At 36.8% G+C, this 20,578-nt stretch overlaps 1 protein-coding gene across 1 annotated transcript in view; it reads right to left on the bottom strand.

Moving 5' to 3' along the window:
* Nucleotides 1-20,578, bottom strand: part of LOC110157105 (cGMP-dependent protein kinase 1-like) — a 227,508-nt gene that overhangs the window by 106,236 nt on the left and 100,694 nt on the right. The window lies entirely within an intron of this gene.

The raw sequence follows: 20,578 nt of genomic DNA, 5'->3' as shown, positions 1-20,578 counted from the left end.
GCTCCTCCAGATGTGATTTGCATTTGCATTTTTTAAAACCAATCTAAACAACACAATTTAAAGGTCTCATATGACGCTATTTTCTGATCTATGTTATAATGTTGTTTCTTCATCACAAACATACCTAGAGTTGTGTTTAGTTTCATTTACATATTTTAACACACAAATCCTGCATATTTAGGCTGAGTTCTTCTCTTAAATTGAAAATACTTTGTTCCACCTTGTGACGTTAAGTGGTAATACAGAAAGTGTTCCAGAATCATTTGGATGATTTGAGCTCTGGAAATACCAACCTCTACGAAACAAAAGGTAAAAGGTAGCTGTTAACTTGAAAACTACTGCTTCATGACATCACAAGGTGAAACACAGCATTTTGAGCTTGTAGTAAGTAATAATCAAAAATTAAATCCAGGGTGAGAGTCATCATCGTCCCAAATTTCAATACGATCAGACTAAGCATGTGCATGTAAGATTTTTTTAAAATATTTTTTGGGGAAGTCTTTGTGCCCCTGCTGGCCAACTGTGGAAGATGTCCATAATATATATTTTTTCTTGTAGTCATGCGTAGAATGTAATCCCCAGATTTGGTACAAATTCGAGAATGTTGACTTTTCAGGTCAATGAATGGGGGCGCTATAGTATTCAGTTGTGTTAGACTTTGTAGTCCATTACATTCAGGCCAGGATCACACAATTGTGATTTGAATTTGAGCTCTCTCTAGAAAAGTGCCTGTGGCCGTGAAAAGTCATCAAAGAAACAGGAAATGGTGTTTTTCACCGGCGTGCTACGGGCAAACTGTAAGCAATGTCCTAAAAAAAAACTGATCATTTTTGTGAACCTGTCTCTTGATGTGATGTGCCAAATGTGAGCTCATTTGGACCAAATCCAGGGACTAGTAGCGTTTTACAAACATGCAGTCCAAGCCGTGGTGAATTTTTTTTATCCAATATGGTCGACTTTCTCTTCATCAAAGAGCCATGTGGCAATTCAACTTTTGGCTTATCTGCTATGCTGCTTATATGCTGTCACTGTTCGGAATTTCCTTTGCCTATGCCAAACTTTGCTTATCCCCACTCTCAAAAGGGTCCACTTCTAGGCTGTGCTGTTGAGTTGGGTCACTTTGGGCATTGTCGAGATGCCCATTTTATCCAATTTTATTCCACTTTTCGTAGACATTTAGGCCTTCAAAATCACGACCGTTTGCAAGGAAAAATAATAATAGAGAAGGATAAATGGGCAAAGAATAATGGCCCTCGACAATTACTCTGTTCCTGGCTCGGGCCAGTTACTCAAACATGTATGAATGAAACACAAACCCAAGTCTGGTAACAACATTATAACATGGCTAAAAGCTCACAAGAGTCAGTTTTGTGTAATTTAGGACCTTCAAATTAAAAACATCGCTAACAGTCACACATCACGTCTTGATGCGTTTCTTGGGGGAAACTGACCCGCCACCATTACCATTTTATCTCCACATTCCTTGCAGCTGGCGATGACAGTGTTTCCATGGCAACCCTGGAAACAAGAGCTTTCCCCAGTTGGTCCCCACGGAGTTTATCTGCCAAAGCCACTCTACGCCTGGCCTTCTTCTCATTGTCCCACTGTCTTTATCCAAAATAAGTGAAGATGCGACTGAACTGGTGCAAATTCAGTAACATTTGGGCTTTTAGAAATGGAAATTAATTAGTCTTAATGTTTTGTTTAATTCCAAATGCATGTTGAGTTATCTTTTTGTAACAGAAAAAAACTCCTGAATTGTTTCTAATTTTGTGTGGCAAAGGAAGTGTACTTATCGTTAAAAGCCTTTATTAGCCTCTTTCTCTCTGCACTTTTGAAAACGAAATTGGACAAAAAAAATCTTTCTTAAGGGCTGAGTTAATTATATAATATTTTTAACTAGTTATGGTCATATATGGCAACAGTAGCTTAGAGTAGTAGTTTGAAGGTTGGCAGTTCGATCTGCTCTCTAAACATCATTGTGAGAGCGATCCACTCACCCACGGGTTGGCGATGTGGTTCCTGTTGTTGTGTCCTTAAGCAAGACACTTAACCCTCCCTGTCTGCGTACACAGATGTATGAATTTTTGAGTGGTGCCTTTAAAGCGGAAAAGAAAAAGTACAGAAAAGTGTGACCATATGAGTGTTTAGGTGTGATACAAAATTTGGAGATGAAGTATTGTTATCGCGGGCTGCTGTATCGATATATCGACAAGAGTATTTTTTTGTTTTCCTTTAGTTCAGACATCATCTATTCCTATTTACAGCTCCATCCTCAAACCTAAATGAAAACAAAGAAAACACTAGTGATAGCCTGTATGCTCAGAGGTGTGAAAGCACCCATCAGGAGCCTGAATGATTCTGCTAAAATGACTCAGGCACAGTCCCCACTTAGTGCAGTTCAACAGGCCTAGCTAACAAACACAAACTGTAAACAAGTAGGTATGTTAGTTTCAGAGTATTTTCAGTGTAGTTAGCTCCTCCCTGCATGCAGATATAAGGCCGTGTCCACCAGCAATCTGTTCAGAACTGAAGAAGCAGCTTGGATGAGCTGCAAAATGTATTCAATCAAAAAAAAAAAACGTTTGTCCAGTTGACAAATTGAATTTCTCCTTTGCTAAATCTTTGTTTGTGGCCACACTACAATTTTGTTGCCAATTTAGTGGAAGGAAACTTGTTTATGCAATACACTTGACAAAGTCACTGTTTTGCTTGATTAAAATGGATGTGTTTTATATTAACTTTGCAGTAGTAGTGGTTTAACAAAAAATATTGTTGCTAAAATGAGTTTGGTTCTTAAAAACGGCAATATATCACAGAATATCATGTGTAATATATTGATTATTGCATGAATCAAGAGGGACCCTGTGATTCCCAGGCCTATGAGTGTTCCAATTGCAGCAGTTGTTTTTGAGTCCTAATCTAACTATAATGTAAATATTCATGTTGCATTTATCCACGGTAATTGCCCTTATTCATGGTTATGATATTATAGTGTACAGAATAGCCACTCTTCATCCCTATGCATAATCACAGCACAGAAAACATTTTTAAATATTAGAGATTAGATTTCATTATGTTTTCACTTAACATGCAGATTGCAAGAGGTTAAAAGATTATATTATATGAAAATTGCACCATATGCTAATGCAACTTCTTGAACTAAAGCTTCTTCAATACTATGACACAAATGTGTTTTTTCTACAACAAATCCAAAGCCTGACCCTGCTGAGTTTTCTTTTTTTTTATCCATTCACAATGCATTCTTACATTCCTACATTTATCTTTTCTTTTTTCCCTTGTAAACACAGTGAACACCAGCTCACACAACAGATTCTTGCATTCTGATGTGGAAGCCTGCATAAATAAGCTGTCTCTCTTGTTCTCTTTCTCTCTTTTTCTCCCTCCCTATCTCCCTTTCTCTCCCTCTCTCCTCCTCTCGATCACTGCTCCTCCCGTCCTCCCCTTGGTCACACCTGATTATAGAGACAGGAGCGTCTGATTGGGAAAAACACATGGTATATGCTGCATCTTTCTTGTTAGCGCTACACTGGCTTCTTGATGACTGAGCATCATGATTGTGTACCAGGACAATATGGGGGCCATGGGGGTGCTTCTGTTGCTTTATTCGGATGAGTAGGTGTAGAATTACAGTTGATTAAATTCTCCCACTGTCTTGGTCTCATGATGAAAATTTAACACACTGACAGACTGAAAAAAGTGAATGTTAAAAATCACTTTTGATTTGAACTAGACTTGATTTGAATGTTACCAGCTTTTGAGTACCTGCTTATTCCCCATATTTCAGGATGGAGAAATCCTGAAATATCCTGCTAAAGAAACAGTCCCATTTTTAATATATACACTGCCAGTCAAAAGTTTGGACACACCCTCTCATTCATTGGCGTTTTTTTGTTTTGTTTCGTTTACTACGTTGGATACATACGGACGACATTAAGTATATAAAGTAGGGATGGGCATTCGATGAAATTTTCTTAATCGATCGTCGGAAGAATTAACGATCGATTATCGATTAATCATTAATGTTTTTTTATATTAAAATGATCATCGTTATTATTACTATCTGCACTACTAATCTGCATAAATAAATTCAACTTTATGACATATAAACCGTAACCACTCTAGAGCCACATCAGTCTGTTTGACATTATAATGTGTTTAATTCAGTTTTGCGCAACTCTCACAGAAACGAAACTTAAAACCACATCGCTAATTTGCATAAACTCAGCGAAGATAAAACTACAGCTCTTGTGCGCTGATGCGGTCAATTTCTGTCGGATTAAAAGACATGATTCAGTGGAATACAGGTTAGTGTGACCATATTTGCGTTTGTCAAAACCAGGACACCGTACATATGTTCCTGCTTTGTTCACTGTGCACATGGACTTGTGTGTGGAATTTCTTGTACAAATCATCGTTAAATACACATTTGTGCTTCGGTACGCTGCAGACTGACCGACTGTTTGTGTTCGCTCGCTCCTGAGTGCAGAGAGACCTACATGTCCGGACCCCTGTTTGGTCACGCTACGCACAGCAACCTGCATTCTGTTTGTCGATTAAAATTAACGTAATCGATGAAATTCTTAATGATCAATTATCGATTAATCGATTAATCATGCCCATCCCTAATATAAAGCAAGATTGCAAGGAAAAAAGTGAAATACAACTCAACTACATATTTTTTAATACATATTTTAGATTTAAATTCCTTAAAGCAGTGACCCTTTGTTTTGTTGACACCACTGCAAACCCTTGACCTTCTCTCAATGAGCTTTACAATAAAGTTACCTGAAATAGTTTTTAATTCAAGGTGTGCCATAGAAGGGTCAAGGAATGGCAATTGTCAAAATCAGTGATTAAAACAAAAGGTGGCTGTTTTTAAAAAAAAATTAAATCTGAAACATGTTTTGTGTCATTTTTTGTTTTGTTTACTATATTCTGGGGTTGGGTGGTATCCAGATGTTGATACCGTTAAAACTTGTCAGGAATTTACCAGGGTATGCAGTATTATCGTATTACCAAAATGTTTTAGTACGACTTTGGTAAGCTATGAAGCTGCACCGCTACATGGTCTATGTGTATGACCTGCAGACTTATAATCTTTGAAAAGTTTTACATGAACCATCTCCAATGCAACACATGCACAGAACAGATTCAACGTCAGCCGCACATCCTCTGTCACAGAAAGAACACACATAATCTTTTAGTCCGACAGAAGGTGAACCGCATCAGCGCACAAGGAGAGAGCTGTTTTTATCAGCGCTTTATGGTCTCCCTTGTGAGCTGTCACGACAATGGAACGAAACTCATCAAACATCATCTCCCCACGCAGTTACAAGAAACATTATAGACGATTATTAATTTTAAATTGTGATAGCATTAAATTGAAAATACAACCACACATTTGTGCTGAACAAACAAATGTAGGTATCAATAAGTTATAATATTATATTAGGACCTTATGCGCTGCAGATTTTTTTTAATGAAGGTATTGAAACTGATACCGTTGCTACTTTTTGATCCCGCTGGATACCGTAATACCATATTACCACCCAACCCTACATTCTACATGTGTCTATTGATATTTTGGAAGCCTTCGTTCAGAATCTACAATGTAAATAATCATGGAAAAAAAGAAGAAACATCGATGAATAAAAAAGTCCAAATTTGAGGGTGGTAGTGTATAATTCGTCATCTAATAAACTGCAAACTACTCTCTGTAGGTGGATAAATACTAGTATATCAGAGAAAAACAACTTTCAGATGTATGCTCTTAACTTTTTACTATGTGGAATAAATAAGTCTTAAATCATTTGTATTCTTTATAGTCTCTATGCATGCATCAAATAGTTTAATGTAGTTTATCAAATGACATATTCTAATTAGTGTGAAATGAGGGAAAATCTCTATAATCTCTTATCCAAACCTCCTGGCCAGCTGTTGCTTTTCCAAATCAAAATTAACACCCGCAAACATCCAACTCTTCAAATCTGCAAATCCCCTCCAGCGAAACACAAAGTTGTTCCAAGAAATGATCACTCCATTTCTTCAAACTTAACTTCTCCAAAAAGTGCAGTACTATAGTATACAACAAGTGTCCACATTTCCACACTGATACCATTTTTGGAGATTTCCTTGCTCGCTGAAAGGGTGCCATCTTCCTCCTGAGTTGGCGGTAGCTGCGAGTTGGCATTAGCTGACCTGCTTGTTGGGCACTTCTGACGACAGCTGGACTGACAGAGCACCAAACGCAGTAGGGACTCTCTGGCTACGAGGATTATTCTGTCCACCGGTAAAATGTCCAACCAACCGAAGCTAAATCTGTTCAACATGCTTATACAGCCAGCTCCATGTCATTTGGATTAGTCAGTATATTGAATGAGACTACAAAATGGTCGAAAATGTGCAAACCAGATATTGTTGCTGCAAAAAAAGTTTAGACCACAGATTTTCAACTTTTGATGGATTTTAAAGGTCCTATATTTGACAAAATTTACTCTTGTGAGCTTTAAGCCATGCTATAATATTGTTACCTCATCAAAAACAGACCTGGAGTTTCACACATGTTTGAGTATCCCTTTGTCCACATCTCGAAATGCTCTGTTCCACCTTGTGATGTCATGAAGCGGTAGTTTTCAAGTTAACATCTACCTTTTACCTTTTGTCCAGTAGAAAATGGCAATTCCAGGGCTGAGATCATCCAAATGATTCCAGTGAAGGTGTGTGAAGTTTAAAAACACAATGGAGCACTTCCTGTATTAGTTTTGTATAATCTTTTCAGTTTGAGAGAAGAACTCAGCCTAAATATGCAGAATTTCTGTGTTAAACATGTGTGAATGAAATAAAACACCACTCCTGGTATGTCCGTGATAAGGAAACAATATTATAACATGCTGTGATACAGGAAGTGCTCCACTGTGTTTTTAAACTCCATGCACCTTCACTAAAATTAGGCTACGTTTATATGATGACGGTCTGAACAGTAGACGCAAAAGTGGCGTCACGTCTTCACTTTTTATTCCGCGTTTAGACGAGCGTTGGTGCATATATTGAAGCAAAAGTGTGTGGAATTCGATTGGGTATGCATGCCAGGTTTCTGTGTATTGTATTTCCACTCTGGAGGGTGGTTTCAGATTTTCGTGTTTTTAAGCCTCAAAAACGCCATCACCGTCTAAATGAAAGGCACTTCCAATAAAATATTTTGTCGTTTTTACCCGCAAGCCTTCTCGTGTAAACAGGCCCTCATTTGGATCATTTCAGCTCTATAATTGCCAATCCCTACTGTTAACTTGAAATCTATCGCTTCATGACATCACAAGGTTGACCAGAGCATTTTGAGCTTTCGAGATGTAGAGAGACTAATAATAAAGGATTACTGAAACGTGCAAATGAAACGAAACACAACTCCAGGTATATTTTTAAGGATGTACCAACATTATAACATGGCTTAAAGCTCACAAGAGTCAAATTTGAGTAATATAGGACCTTTAACAGTGGTTGTGATAAAGCCACTGGAGTCATACATTAAACTCTGTCCTTTTTTTTCTCACTTTGGTTCTAAAGGCAGGTGTTGTGTTCTGATCGTGATGTGACCTGAAAGCTGTACTAAGATTGACGAGAGCTGTGCTGAGATGCCAGGGAGAGAGGTGTCATGAAGAAGAGAAGTCTAAACAAAACCTGGGCTACAGTAGAGTTTGTTTACTTTGTTTATTAGTTTATAAAGATATCTTGTCAACGATATTTCTCTCTTTATAACTTACATACTTAATGGAATCTGAAGTAGGTGTTTGGCAGTCTAATCAGAACTGGAAGGAGATGTTTTGCATATTAGCAGCTCTTTTAGCAACATGATCCAAAAAAGCCACAAGGAAGGAAGGAAGTAAAGAAGATTGTGCTTGTGTCTGTTACACGGCTATAATCTATGACGCCCGTGGATCATTATGTTATGTTGTCGTTTTAAATCTGCACGTCACACAAGCGAGCAGCAGCTTTTTTCATTTGTACTTAAATGACTATGCAACGTTATTGACTGCTTTAAGTGTCACTGGTTTAAGAAAATAAAATTAGAGAATGAAGTTAGTAGAGAGCAGTGGGCGTAAACTGGTGGCGGTGAAAACAGTGATTGATTGGCATCTTGAGTGGAAACAACTATAACATGGTTAAAAGTTTTAGCAGAATAGATCTACTTTAAGGCACAAGAACTATAAGAGTGCACAGACTTAAATGTGCATGAATGAAGAACAAAACTACACTTAACATAACTTTAACATAACATAATATTTCCTTTTTAATCTTTATGAAACAATACGATAGAATCTTGTCAGAGTCAGAGGACAGATCTCTCCTTTGTAGCAGTTGTTGACAGCACATTAGCAGGTTAACCCAAATGGGACTCTTCCTGATGTCGCCAATCAAAGGTGTGCCAATTAACAACAGTGTCATCTGGTGCAGCTGAACCGCCATTGTTAGAAGCTTAGTAACTTCACTGAGCAATAACGGTGGATGTAAGAGACTTGTTTGATCTATCATGAAGGCAATGCTCAAAAGTGGAGCTGTCATTCAACTGAAAACCACAAAATTGTTCTAGAGATAATGATGGAATAGCATTTTCTACTCTCTTTTAAGACAGCTGAGAAAAACTGCAAATTCATGCACATTTTCAGCATCTTCACCAACACTGAGCAATTATGTGCAAAAATGGCTTTGCTTCCAATGATAGTGAAGGTGGTACAATATTCTAACTACCATTGTTAATACAGAAGTCATAAAATTATCCCTATTTCTGTTGTGGCTGCAGTGATCAATATATTCCAGCAAATTAAATAAAACTGTTCATGGGGGAAAAGCACGGCATTTCATCCGGGGGCTGCACCTTCTATTGCAATCATGACAACCTACTTTTAAATAGTGTTTTCCTATCCACTTGAGCTACAAAGTAAAAAAAAAAAAGAAAACACTCAGCTTTGTCTTGTCAAAAGTCTAAAATGATAACAAAAACATATCCAGTTTTTCTTTGACTTTCATTTGATGCGTCAGAGGCAACATTTTCCAACAATTATGCCAAACAGCAGACACTTTGTAGTGGTTATTCTCGCAAATAGATTTTTGTCAATATATTTTCAGGATAAGATCAGGGTTAGGTTTATGAATAGGTAAGTTTATGGTTTTGGGAGAGGTCTGCTAAACAAATCTTATTGTTGTAGGCAAATGAAAAGAATAAATACAGTTATTAGTTAATTGTATTTAGCAGATTTTAGAGAATTCTCTGAGTGTGGCTGAACCTTAATATTAGCTGTAATCACATCTACTGATTATAAAATTAACTCTAGTCCATTTAAAATACAGCACGCAGCAATTAGTTAGTTTTGGTTGACATGGAACACTAAGTCATTAACATTAATTCATGGGTTTTAGCTTCCTGTTTATATGTGATTTTTTTTTTTTTTTCACCATCCAAAAGATAAATTTAGTTTTAATATTTTGTTAAACTCCATGGAAACAGTGCTAACTTTTCCTCACTCTCAAAACCATGGATACAATAACAACCACGCAAACCACCAGTATTGCTAACCGTATTATATTGCCTGACCAGCCAGAATGCTGGCTGGTCACGCTTTGACAAAACTTGACAAAGACGAGTGAATCTGAAGCCATAGCCTGTCACCCTGATTTCAGAGGGTGTGATTGACAGGTGGATTAACCAATCAGAGAGACGCATGTTCCTCTACATCAAAACAAACACAGCGAGTTACATGTAAAAAAAAAATGGGGGGATATAACGCAGAGGACTAAGAAACTGGGGAATTTTGCAGAATCGACAAACAAAACACTAAACTGGTAAAGAAGTTATATATTTTGTTCTGAATGTCACAAGAATTTTCGAGAGATGTCCTCTGCATTTAAGAAACATGTGATACAAATTAGCGTATGTGGTTGGACCGTCTCAAGTAAGAGTGGAGGTTTTTCACACTGTGGTATGTTCCAGTAGCCTGATTCATCAGCCGGTTTCACTTTGTGGAAACAGTATGACCTTGCAACATTAGAATTCATTCGCTCGATGGTAGGTGGGTACTTTTTTTTTATTTAACCAATCGCTGCTATTTGGTTGTATGTAATGTGCCGCTAACGAGGATAACTGGTATATTAAGCTTTTCCCAAATCCCGTAGGAAGGAGGGCAATAATGTCTTTCCCCTTGATAAAATTCATCTTTGTTGTGGCTTTAAATCCTCGATCTCGGGAATCGTTGCCAACACAGAATGTATGACTCTTCGCTGATTGGCTGGTGCCTGAACTCGCAGTTCCAGTGTTCTTGCAAACCGTCTAGTGTATTCCGATTCCTGACCTAGTCGCTGGAGAGAACTGAAATTGAGTGGAGGCACTAGGTGGCAATAGTCTGGCTAATGTTCCAGACCCTTCTGGATTAAAACAGAATGTAGAAGGGACTGGCTGGTCAGGTTACTATACTGCACTCTTGCTGTTTGTTATCACTCAGTTTTGCATTTAGTTCTTGAAAGTAAGTCTAACATACAACTCACCACGTTGGGTTTAAACAGCCCATGCATATAGAAACTCTCACTTAGACTTTGTTAATCCACAAGAGAAATGATTTGGATACAGTAGCTCACACATCACAATATTTAAATAACAACGTGCAAAAATATAATTGGTAATAATAAATTCAAAAAAATAAGTAGCCAAAATATCGTACCAAAATAAGTAGCAAAAATAGCACACACGTCACAATTTCCACAACAAGAGGAGATTTTATACTCTCATCAAAACCCTATTTTTCCTGAGATGCCAGCCATGAACTGCTATGTCATTATTCCAGTTTGCACGACTAATGATGCCCCGCATTAGATCTCTGCGCGTTTTGTTTGCAGAGAATTCAAAGCCAAATTTCAATCGTCTGAAACATGTTTATGCAAATAGTCACTACTCCATTATGGTGTTATGATTGTGCGCTTGTTTTTTTAAAGGTTATCATATTGAGACGGCGAAGCTTGTAGGTCACGGATAAACAAAAGTGTGGTGAGGAAATATAGGGGTTTGACATGGAAGCAAGAAAACAATCTCTATGGTGAGAGTCTATGCCACATTTTCTCTAGTTTATTTCAAAATATGTAGTATATTTCAACACTGTAAAAGTAATAGTAGAGGGATTAGAAAGCAAGGTATGAGTTCTTGCAATCTGACAATTACTTATTCCATGTAATAGCCACTTAAAATAACCATAGATTTAAAATTCAAAATACAATTCCTGATTGAAAAAAAAGTTATCTGAAGTGGACCTATTATGCAAAATAGGCTTTTTCAAGCTTCCCCTTTAAATATAACTTTTCTCTCAAAGCAGTATTTTGTGTGTTTCATGCATGTCTGAGAAATCTTTATACTCCTGCATTTAAGAAGTCGTTGCCCCAATCAGCCCGTTTTTACCGCCACAGGCACACCCTCACTGCTCTGTACTTACTTCATTCTCCAACTTTATTTTCTTAATCGGTGATACACATAGGATTCAGCAGTGTACTCATTTTTGGAACAAGTGAAAACAAAATCTGCTACTTGCTGATGTGATCTGCAGTTATCTACAGGAGGTGCCGGCAGCTGTGTGGCTCTTTGTTGTGATGATGTTTACAGCACCAACTCCCACTGGGCACACAGCAGACTTGTTTCTTTTATTAAGTTGTTTTAGATGAATATTGCAATTTAAGATGTCTAAATTAACAAAATTATTCACAGTGTCATAGATTATAACTTAAATTACAGTATTTTTTGGACTATAAGTCGCACTTTTTTTCATGCTTTGGGTGGTCCTGCGACTTAAACTCCAATGCAACTTATATATTTAAAATATTCACAGTGAAGCTGCAAGAGGGCACCCTAGGCTTGTATGTCAGTATCTGCTACTCCTATTACTCCTGTACCACTGTCAAATTGCACTCTACTGCACATGTCTCCTGCAGAAAAAGCCACTGTGCACTGCTGCAAGTTGTGAAATATTCAGATGATAAGAGTAATCGAGCAGCAGAAAGAAAGTTTGGAGTGAGAGAGAAACTTGTGAAGGACTGGCAGAACACAACTTCACGGTAACCAGACAGGTGTGCCATGCAACTTTAGTGGAAGTCATTGGATGGATCAACAGAGGCTGGACTTCAGAGACAACCGAAACCATCCTGTCGGGATTCAGAAAGGCTGGAATAGTTCTAACTGGAACTGATGCTGAGTCAGACGACAGCTACACAGAAGAGGAAGCGGCGCTCCATTTACCTCCGGAGGTCGCAGAGTTGCTCAGACGTGACACCAAGGATAAAGAATTCAATGGTTTTAGTGATTTGGAGTGAGATGGAGAGTTTGGTAAACTTGTTCTGTTGTTTATGCTGTAGTTATCTGAAGAACTGTTCATATGTGACATTAACAGCCTGTTGTTCTCTGTTCTATTGTTATTACTATAACTTGCCTTTCAAGATGAAATGTCAGTTCCTGGTCTCTGATTTCATAAACTTATTGTCTTATAGTCCTATGCGACTTATATATTTTTTTCTTCTTCATTACGCATTTTTTGGCTGGCGCGACTTACACTCAGGAGCGACTTTTAGTCTGGAAAATACGGGTATATACTGTAGATTATAGCAGACACAATCACAATATGTGTTCTTTAAAAAAGTCCTGAACTAACCTGACCGGGCAACAGGAGAAGCACTTAACTGAAAACTTTGTAAGAAGACTCCCGCACACTTTTGCACTCTTCATTTACTTTTATTAGCACAACCTTTGGTTCCCTCTGACCTTCTGTGAAACAGTGCAGAAGTCTTCTTACAAAAAATACCTTTTTATAGAGCAATCTCATCATAATTTAATAATAAATGTGCTACATAAAGTTGCCAAATTAAATGAAATAATTCAGAAATAATCAGGAACTATTATAATGATTACGCTTGTGGAAATCAATCACTCTACATGGATTTATTTCTTGTATCAGAGATTAATAAAATCCCAAAGCAAATTTCTATATGTAAGATATTGATACTTTGCATTCTCTGAGGGCATGATGCTAACTGTAAACACTGCTCTGTCTGAGGCTTTGTTAGACTTTAATCTGAGCTTTATTTTAACACAATCTGACCAGAAAGAACTGACTTAGCTGGAATGATCTAGTTGAGCTGTTAATCAAGTCCCTCTCAAATAATTTTACAGTCACAATCTAGTTATCATCACCTTTTAACTGAAAATCAAACACCTAAATAGGACCATGATCACAGACTCCTGAAAATGCGCTGTTTAAATGTATTTTGTATTTTTCTTGAGTTTTCAGCAGTGTGCGCATTGTGTCACCATGGCAACTGATGAACATTCCACCACACAGACACAGGCAGAACACCCCCAGAGTAATGTCACTGCAAAGTATCAGCACCTTCAACAACATATGGTCAGTGAAGGTAATAACAAATATACATAGAGAATGACTGTATTTGTTCATGCTGTTTGGTGACACATGATTCAATACATGAGTACAAATACAGCTGGTCTTGTGTTGACTGGGTCCCTGGACTATTGGTTTATTTACTGTTAACAGCGCAAAGCCAATTTCAGACGATTTAACTACAAGTTTCTTGCAATTTTCAAAACATACCCCAATCTACGTTTTCCAAATTGAGTTTTTAATCTCGTCTTCAGGGAGTGATTCATGCTTTTCGTAGATAGCTGCCACAAAACGGAAATGAACGCCATCCTTGAAATTAATAACAGTTCATTTATTTTTGCTAGTCACCATTTGCAGGCAGAATCCAGGAATATACATTACTTATTATAGGAGTAATGAGAAGAAATGGCACCTCCAGATGACTGTATATTGACTAAATTGCAAAGATGTTACGCCTCTTATGTAAATTACCCATACTGTGAAACATGATATGCATATAGATGGAAGGGATTCATAATATAAATGATCACAGTAATTGATGTCTCGCATTCAAATTTGCATTCTTATTATTGGATTGTGAAAATATAATACAATGTTGTTGAAGTGGGACATATAAACTTCATATAAACTTAACCACATTTCAAATAAAGCTGCTGCACACTAACAGATGTGCATAATTCAAACTCAGTCCCTCCAGCCCTGCATTTGTAACATAGACAATATATAAATGGACATAGTGAGCCAGCTAGCCACCACATTCCAAATAGGAAGTGAGCATGGTCGTGCTTCCTGCTCCATTGGCTCTGGCTCCAATTGACTTTACATAAATAAATTGTCACCCTGCTCTCTGTAACTGCTGAAGTGAGCCTTGTCATTTTGTTTTTAAAATGTGCGAAAAATCTCTCCGTTGTCCAGGTAGAATCCATGGTAAAGGAGAAAATTCAACAAAATAAAACTTTGTCCAGTTGACAGCTTTGAATTTCTCCTGTGCCTTGTTCTTAAAATGTTTGTATTAAAGCACTCTACATGATCCTAGTGTTTTCATTTAGCTATTTTGTCCATAAATAAATTCCTATTCCTAATACAGAACTCAGCTCAAAACTTGCCCCTATAACTGCAAGCCTCGATGAGCTTCATTTGACTGCAGCTAAACCCCATTTGTAACATCACACTCCCTTACTTCTTTATACAGTCTATGGCTTGGAATTAGAAACACCAATCTGTATTCAGAACAGTACTTAAAATTGCAGTGGCCACTGGACCACAAAGCAAATATATCTAGTTTGCACTAAAATTGTCAAAAAAAAGAGAAAAAGTGTAGAAACTGTAGACTGAACTGTAGACTATGCTATTAAAACAACCTTTTTGGTGAAAGCATGCTTTTCTTCATGTCAATGGTATTATTTTGCCTGGATTCTTTCACAGTATTGTATTAAACCTTTCTATCTTGATGGAAACCAAACCAAACCAAGTTACTGGTCAGATCTGTGGAGAGGCAACCCCGCTCACAATCAGAATGCCTGTTTTTCGAAGTATTTTTGAGGTATAAAGAGCTATAAAAACAACTGCAATTGAATACATATAGGGTAGAGTTGTTGAATGTCATACTGTGGAACATTAGGCAGAGCAATGACATAACCTTAGAAACAAGCAGGTGACGGACCCTCCACCAGAAAAGTTACACAATGCACCTTTTAATATAGGATAGATTTCAGTTCATACCTCCACTCTTTTATTTATGTTTTTCAGTACATTTTATTTTATTTCTTATATACAATTGTAGTGCCTACTGTATGGCTCAGTGGATTAAAATTAACCGACAGTGGTTTAGTTTGAATCCAGGTCATCTTTTATAATCGTATTCATCCATTTATTCACAGTAACAGCTACTGGTTTGAACTTTAAAAGTCCTTCTTGTCTGGCTACTGGCAACTTTGGTCAATTGTTATTCACAGCTTGTTTTTTCAATCACTCTTGTTTTGTTTTTTGAGGTTCAGAAAGCACTTTTGTGGTTCCGAAATAGATCTGGGGCATGACAAATCTGTCCTCCACAGTTTGCACACATATTATTGATTGATTATATTTCAAACATGACAGATAATAAATAACATGAATTGCCAATATCAAAAAGCAGAATGTCATACAGAAAAAGACAGCTTGTTGACATCTTTCTAAAGGAATAGTAAGAAGATAACAATAAGATAAGAGTCTGCCATCTGCTTGTCTCCATGGTGATGTTATTACTTTGCCTGGGATGTTCCACAGTATCACATTAAACAAATATATCTAAATTTATTCAATTATATGAGTTTTTACTTCTTAAACTACCACAAATACATGTATTGTTACTGTGAGCAGGCCCACTTCTTTATAGATCTGACTGGTGATGTGACCGCTTGTCTACATGGAGATAGATAAATTAAATGCTATATTGTAGAATCCTCCAGGAAAATTAAAACAAAAACAAAAATACAACAATAACATCTACATAAAGTGAAGCAGATGGTGGACCTTCTACCAGAAAAGTTACACAGTGCACCTTTAATCCTCCCCCCATCTTATTTTCACATACGTATGCTAGAATACGATCTACCGCTGATAGAATCTGATACAATGTTTTTAACATAAACAACAATCCCATATTCAATTCAATTAATTATTACTTAAAGGTCCCATATTACGCAAAATTGACTCTTGTGAGCTTTAAGCCATGTTAGAATGTTGTTACCTCCTCAACAACATAACATACCTGGAGTTGTGCTTTGTTTCATTCACACATATTTGAGTAATCCTTTATTATTAGTCTGTCTACATCTCCAAAGCTCAAAATGCTCTGCTCCACCTTGTGATGTTATGATGTCAGTAGTTTTCAAGTTATCTGCTACATTTTACCAGTACAGATTAGAAATTCCAGGTCTGAAATTTTAATTCAAATAATTCTAGTGAAGGTACATGAACGTGAACACAGTGGAGCACTTCCTGTGTTTGGTGCTTTCTGTTTGAGGGAAGAACTCAGCCTAAATATGCAAGATTTGTGAATGAAACAAAACTCAACTCTAGGTATGTTTTTAATGAGGAAACATTATAACATAGATCAGAAAATAACCTAAAATGGTCCCTTTAACTTTACTTTTAATGAACGATTGCGTTGCATAGAGTTCTCAACTACCAAGTGATATTTTCATCCCTTGTATCTACTGACAACTTCCTTGTATTTTTTTTTATTTATTTCCAAATGTTAGGACATCATTTTAGATCAACTTCTAGTCTGTCCTCCAGTTATAGTAATGCAAAAATGGTTCTTGGTTGTTTTATGTAGTGGTATCTTGAAATTGAGAGCCTCTCGAAAGTTCTATCCACCATCCACTATTGCCTATAGTAAGAAGTTGTGTTATGCTGAATTTTTCTTTTATTTATTTTACGTGTGTGTAGCAGACATAGGGGAGGCAGACGGAGAGCCTATGTGTTGAATGACTTGAAACAAAATGCCCAGAGGCAACAGTAAAGCGCCATTTCCAACTGATTGCTCGGTCCATCCTCTCATCTGAGCCCTATATAACTGTACCAGCGCTGCTCCTATAGTAAATTAGAGTAATATTACGCTGTATGATCTTGATAGCCTTTACAAATGGCACAAGTGTAATGGACCAATGATATATAAAGATAAGCAGATTAGAGTTGATGCAGTATAGATTTTATTGCATTGTGGTGTATAGATTGTGAACTGCTTTAGAGCACTATAATATATGTTCAAGGGTTGTTATGATTCTAAAATGTCGTGTTTTTGATACGAAAGACAGTCTCAATACTCAATACCAATTTTGCTAACACAATGAACACACGCATTTCATTTTCAGTTCAAGGTCCTCTTAAAGCTATTCAGGAATGGCCCCAGTTTTTTGTAGTATCATTAGTATCATATTGTTGAAGCTGATGTCTTGTTTTGAAGTTTGTTTTAGTATAAATTAATCTAATATCTTAGTCTTTGCATTTGTGTAAAATTAAAGAGGGGGTATTTTACTTCTGTAGGGAATTATTTGCTACATATTTATTTAATTGAAAACAACATATTAACAACATTTTTAAGCTTCACTTTCATTTTATATGCTCTGTCTTTCCCCACTCTTTTCTTTCTGTGTTAAGTCACTCCTTCTTTAGAGCACTAGCACATTTAAAGCTGGGTATCATTAAGAAGTTGCCGATACGATACATACCTCGATACATGGGCCATGATACGATGCATATCTTGATATTCATTTTTCGATTCAGTACAATATATTTCAAATATGATATGGTTCAATAAAAAATAAAGACAAAATTGTGGCTGTGATACTAAAGTCTTTGTTAGACCAGTTCTTGTGCAAAGTGAATATGAAACACAAACATTTTAATCATCAAAACAATGAAAATGTCAAATGTGTTGCATAAACGAGTTTCCTTCCACTAAACAAGCAACTAAACTGTAGTGCTATGAGAAAATAATTTTGTGAAATATACCAAAAAATACTCAATATATCAATACAGCAGCTCACAATATCGATACTGTATTAGCACATTAAACAATACGATAAATCGATTTTTTACACACCCCTAATTACAACACAATCAGTATATACCCCTCTAATGCAAGGATGTCCAAACCTCTTTCAACACGGGCCACTTATCAAAAGGCATATGAAGTTGTAGGGCCGATTGAGGGTCACTGGGTCAGACACTGGGCCCAATACAGTGAATAATTGAAATATGTGTATTTGTGACAAGCTAAAAGAACGAGTCACTAGAGCTTTATTCATGCTTAAATCATCCATAGGACAGATTAATTATTTGATATTAGCTTTATCAAAATGGTAAAAATGACAGCTGACAGTAATATGAGCCAAATCCCCTGGAAGTCTGAGGGCCGCATTTGGCCCCGGAGCCGTAGTTTGGACATGACTGCTCTAATGAAACTACTGTACATTGCATCAGGTTTGTCAAGTTGCTATGTACTGCTTTGTATCATGTTTTAGTATATTTATTACAAATTGTCTAACCATGAGTAGGATTTGAATATGGCCGGATAGAGATCACTAAATTACTCAAACATGCATGGATGATGATATCTAAAACCTCTTCAGGCATGTTTTTGATGAGGGAACAATATTATAACATGGTAGAAAGCAGATTTTAGTATTTGGTTTCTACAGTAGGCCAGAGAAAACAAACAAATATGGGTCACACAAATGTAATTCGGATGCTAACTGCCAAATGGGCATACTTTGATTGATTGTTTTTGATAACGCACATAATCAGATAACTATCACAAATATTTCCTGTTTTGTTCTATATTTTCTCAGAGTGGACAAATGAACTGCTGGTGGAGGTACGACTTTGATGCTTTTTTAATTAACACCAACATTTAACTAACTAAAGACTCCATTACCATTTAAGCAAACTGAGCAGTGGAGGAAATGAACCACACTAATGTAAATGCATGAGACAACCCCTCTAATTTAACAACATGTAGATGATGTAGATCCATACCCTCTCCACACCTCTAACGCATAGAGAACAACCGGCCAGATATACGATTGCTTTATTGCGAAGTAGAGAAATGAGAAAAGGTGACGGTGCAAATGGGAATAATAGACACGAACATAGCCCAGATTCCAGGGCTGCCACATTGTCTTTGAGCAGTCTGTTTGGATGCGAGCCAAGGTCCCCATATGCTCGAGTTATGACACAGTGCGGGCTCCGCAGACTGCTCCGATGCTGGTCCTGTCATTAAGATGAAGCCTCACATAATCTCAACCTGTAAATTAGACCCTCTAGTCTCTAAAAGCAAAAGATCAGTCAAATTTATATAGACTAGTTTGTTTCTATAGTTTTAGGTTTTTTTCAGGGTTATAGGATTGGACAGTTTACCTATAGGTCAGTTATGTATATGTAAATGTTTGTTTTTGTTTAATTTAACTAATATAAAACGAAGGATTATTGTTCAGGGTGGTTTATTTAATTATGTGTTTATTTGATAGGAATTTTGCATATTACAGGGCCCATTCTACACTGTTTTCCGATCAGTTTTAATGCTGTTTCTTCATCAAAAACATGCCTCGAGCTTCATTTTGTTTAATGTACACATGTTTAGCACACAAACCCTGCATATTTAGGTTGAGTTCTTCTCTCAAACTGAAAACGCTCTGTTGCACCTTGTGATGTCATGTGGTAATACAGGAAGTGCTCCACTGTGTACCATATAACTTCACTAGAATCACCTGAATAATATTAGACCTTGAACTGCCAATCTTTGCTGAACTAAAGGCAACAAAACTACCGCTTCATGACATCACAAGGTGGAACAGAACATTTTGATATCTGGATTACTCAAATGTGTGTGAATGAAACAAAACACAACTCCAGGTATGTTTTTGAGGCGAAAAGAGCGTCATAATGTGGCTTAAAGATCACAAGAATCAGTTTTATGTAATATAGGACCTAACGTAAATAATATTATGATTATTTTTAGGGTGATTTTTAGGGTATTTATTTATATATTTCTTATTTAAGGAATGTGCATATGAATGAACATCTGCAAAATTCTAATTATGACAGATCATTGCCAAGGTGCTAATCTCCATCTGTACTCCCTAGACAGGTGAGCGCTCTCTTGCTTTTTATTCCCATGTTGTTATGTGTTATGGTAGCTCACATTCATATTTTATCACCTCCAGACACACTGAAATGAACATAGAAAACAAACCTGCCTCAGACAAACACAGACTAATGAATACAACAGTGTGCACAGACAAATCCTACAGCAGGAATTGAACCATCAATGAGTCACTGCTGCTCATAAAGATACAAACTCCAGCCTCAAAGTAAAGAGAAGTGTTTTCTAATTGCATCTAGTTTATATTATTATGCATGTTTTGGTTATACTTTGTTTTAAGGTAAGCTTATTTTCTTCCAATTAGCTGGTAATTTCCATGCAAGGGGTTAATTGCTCGCGAATAAGTCTATATTAATTATTTTGAAAGCACTTAAATTGTTCTCCAATTATATTTTCTTAAATCAAAATCAAATTAACAAATGCTGTTCAGCTAGAGTGATCTGCAGCTGTCCATAGGAGATGCCGGCTCTTTGTTGTTGCGATGACG

This window comes from Boleophthalmus pectinirostris, unplaced genomic scaffold (genome assembly GCF_026225935.1).
Source record: "Boleophthalmus pectinirostris isolate CB_2022bp ecotype Guang Dong unplaced genomic scaffold, ASM2622593v1 HiC_scaffold_5, whole genome shotgun sequence".
NCBI classification, from domain to species: domain Eukaryota; kingdom Metazoa; phylum Chordata; class Actinopteri; order Gobiiformes; family Gobiidae; genus Boleophthalmus; species Boleophthalmus pectinirostris.
The sequence above is the reverse complement of the archived record's forward strand: the minus strand, read 5'-3'. Positions and strand labels throughout refer to the sequence as shown.